The sequence below is a fragment of the Arvicola amphibius genome, chromosome 8, assembly GCF_903992535.2.
Source record: "Arvicola amphibius chromosome 8, mArvAmp1.2, whole genome shotgun sequence".
Lineage (NCBI taxonomy): Eukaryota > Metazoa > Chordata > Mammalia > Rodentia > Cricetidae > Arvicola > Arvicola amphibius.
The window spans coordinates 10,859,260-10,863,320 of NC_052054.1; positions in this window are offsets into that span (position 1 = coordinate 10,859,260).

Here is a 4,061-nt window from a genome sequence, read left to right on the forward strand (position 1 = left end):
GCCCCGCCACTCAGTATACATCTAGTAGTCATTTTAGAAGCAAAGTTTATGAAGTGTGCTGTTGTTTTATGTAGAAAACTCAACATTAATGATAGAGAAATTATTCAAACTAACAAGAGATTAAAGCAAGATGCTTGCAAAATTAATAGGTTTTTCTAAAAATGTGTATGTTTAAGACATTCCATTTTATTGCACAAACTTGATTTAAATAATTCTCTTTAAAGCGAAAGGTAATGCAAGAGTTACAAATTGTCTTTATTACGAGGATACAAAAGGAAATGGGGTTCAAAGGGAAACACAGACTCACAGAATACAGGACAAGGTGGGAGCTGTCATGTCCCGCTATTCTGCCTGGGCAGAAGTGAACAACTGCACAAGCTTGCTTCTGCTCCGACCTCCCAAGAAAGTGACAAGACCCTTCCTCTCCTTTATAAGAGATCCATCCACACACAGAAGCCATGCCCTAAGGCTGGTACCCAAAAAACTATTGGCAGAAAGCAGTTCCCACCACATTTTATCATATATATGATATATGTATAAATATATGTATAAAATATAATATATATTTTTAAACATTTATTTTATTGTGCACATGGAGGGGTGAATGCCATGGTATACTTGGAGGTCAGAGGGTAGCTTACAGAAGTTGGTTTTCTCCTTCTATCAAATGAGCTCCTGTGATAAAACTGGGTGTTGTGGCCAGCAAGCATAAGCCCAATATTTGGATATGGAGATTGACAGATCCTGCAGGATCATTTTATCAGCTAGCTAGTCCAGCACAAGCAACAAGACTCGGGTTCACTGGGAACCCATTTCCAAAAGGTAAGGTGGAAAAGCTATTGAGCAAGATATTCCCAGGTCAATCTCTGGCCTATACACGCACATGTACACACACATACATACACACACACACACACACACACACACACACACAGGCACACTAAAATAAAACAAAATGTCAATTGCTAAGGCTTAGTGGCAAAGGCCCATAATCTCAGCCACATTAAGAGACTGAGGCAGAAGACTCACAAGTTCAAGGGCCCTATCTGAAAGTGATGGCTATGCTTGGTTGTCACTTGTCACTTGGCTATAGTGAGCACTTTCTTTCTTTTTTACTTTGGTTTTTTTTTTTTTTGCTTTTGTTTTTGTTTTTTTTTGGGACAGGGTTTCTCTGTGTCACCCTGGTTGTCCTGGAACTTGCTCTGCAGATCAGGCTGTCTTCAAACTCACAGAGAGCTACCTGCCTCTGCTTCTTGGGTTCTGGGATTAAAGGTGTTTGCCACCACATCCAGCAAGGGGCTTTTTCTTAATTAAATCGTTTGATATGGGAAGACCCATTTTCATCTCGATGTTCTGAGACAGGAAGACAGGACAGCTCTTTGGAGATGGGAAGATCCACCTTTACTCTGGACCACCCCTTCTGCTGCAGCCTGTATAAAGGCCACGGGAGAAGGAAACTTTCTGTCTTTGCTTGCCCTCACTCGGGCTGGCTAGTTCATTCCTTCGTTGGCATTCACACCTACTTCTCTACATTCTAGTGACTACTGAAGGCCATTTGAGACATCCAGCCTCATGGACTTTAAACGACTGGACAGCCATTTTTGGATTAGATGGATCATAGCCTATGAGCCATTCTAACCTATATAATTTATTCTGTCAGATATGTTCCTCTAGTGAACCCTAACCAAAGCACTGACTTACAAAACTACTCAAGACCAACAAGAGAAGCTTAGTGAGAACTGTGTCACAATAGTAAGTAAAAAGAATGGTGGAGGTGTAGCTTGTATGGAGCTTGTTGGGAACCACTTGCCCAGAATACACCCTACATTCAATCTCCAGCCAGTGTCACAAACCAAACAAAGCAGTTGTCAAGGTGATTTTATCCTGCACATATAAGGAGTTCTTACATATCAATAAGAAGACAGATTAATCTTTTAAAAAGATAAAAGAGAACTTATTGAAACACAAATGGCCAGGAGATGAACAAAATCCCACTGCACTGAATTCAATTCAGAGAATACAAATTAATCCCACCAGAAACTCAAAGAACTGGCAAACCCTTTGTTTGGAGATCAGCAGGCAGAGGAGGCCACCCTCGTATTCTGCTGATTGGCCTGTAAATTAGCTCAATCTTTTCGGCGAACAATTTTGCTCCATGAAAATACCCAGGCTCTATGACCTAGCGATTCCACTCTGAGATTTTAACTCTAGAGAAAACAGCCTGTTCCAAAAGGCACTTAACAAAAATGCTGAGAGCAGCACTATGGCTACTAGGAAAGAACTAGAAGCAGATCAATGCCCATCGACAGAACGATAAAAGATAGGTGGTGGAATACTATATAGTGATGAGTATGAATAAATTATAGCTATGCCCAACCACGTAAGGGAAACTCAGGATTGTGATGGTGGTGGTGATGGTAGTGGTGACGGTGATGGTGGCTGTGGCAGTGATGGTGGTGGTGGTGGTGATGGTGGTGGTGGTGGTGACGGTGGTGATGGTGGTGGTGGTGGTGATGGTGGTGGTGGCGGTGGTGGTTAAAGTAATGATATACATGTTTTTTGTCTTCCTCCATTTGATGTGAGGGTGTTGGTGCAGTATTAAGATGCTTCTGACTCCCCTATTGCTCTTTTGTTCATTCTTCTTCCCCTCACCTTCTCCTTCTCTCTGTCTCTCCCACTCTCCCTCTCTCTCTTTTTAAGAAAGGGTCTTAAAGACAGCTCAGTCTTTTTGGAAGAACAATTTTGTTTCGTGGGAATCTGGCCTCAAATTTGATAAGTAGTTAAGGATGAATAGAGTGCTGGCTAACCCAGAATGCACTATGTAGATCAGGATAGCCTCAGACTCAGGGGTCTGCCGGCCTCTGCCTCCTTGACCTTGAACTTTTGCCTCCACCTCCCAAGGGCTGAGATTGCAGATGTGCCTCTCCTTGCCTGGCTCTCCATTATTTTTTGTAACTTCGATGTTTTAAAAAATATTATTTGAGGGGGGCTAGGGAGATGACTCAGTTGGTAAAGTGACTCCTCAAAAGCACAAGAACTTGAGTTAGATCCCCAGGACCATGTGACAAAGTTGGGTGTGGGGTCATGTGTTTGTTGTACCAGCATGGGGGAGGGACAGGTAGGAGGCAGGCAGCTTCCTCAGCTCAGAGGCCGGCCAGCCTTGTTCACATGAAAAAGTCCAGGCAGGCAAGATCCTTTACCTTAAAATCAAAACAGAAACAGACAGGAAAAAAGTAATCACAAAGACCTGAAATAGCTAGCTTGGTCAATTAAGTATGTGAAGACACAGGTGTCCCGGTGCTGAGCGCCTACCATCTGATCAGGGGGTTGAGAGGCCGACCTGTCACTAGAGATCCTGCCTGAAACAAACAAACAAACTTAACAAAGCTAGCAAAGCAAAGCAAAACAAAACAAGAAGTGGTTACAATTTGCAATCTGAAAAGTCTAAACTAGCAGGTAATGGGATTGACTCTTGGCTCTTTGTAACAAAATAATCTCGACATACTAATAGGAAATGAGGCACAAAGTTTAGGTTCATTTAGCATAAAGATTAAAATGATAGCAAATACTAATTTCAGCTACAGTTAAATGTTATAACATTTCACAAAACCTAAGAATGTAACGGCATTTGTTTGTTTGTTTGTTTGTTTATGAGACAGGGTTCACTATGTACCTCTCTCACTGGCCTGAAATTCATTGTGTAGACCAGACTGGCCTTGAACGTACAAAAAGCTACCTGCTTCTGTCTCTTCAGTGCCAAGATTAAAAACATGTGCCTAATTTATTAACGAACCCTACAGTACATTGTATTCCCTATACTTCTTGGCCACATGCTCTTTGAAATCAACACCCTCCCTGTACTATGACAATGACTTTAAAATGTCAGAAACAAGCTAGAAAGATAAATTGGTCTTTTAAAGAAAAAGTTTTCTTTTACCATGGTTAAAATGTTGTTGCTTAAAAAAAAAATCATTCATATCTGATGAAAGTTTATTTTAGCTTCTCAACTCATTACTGCCAGTGGTGGTGAGTTCACAGATCGCTGCAGCCTTTTGAAGTCA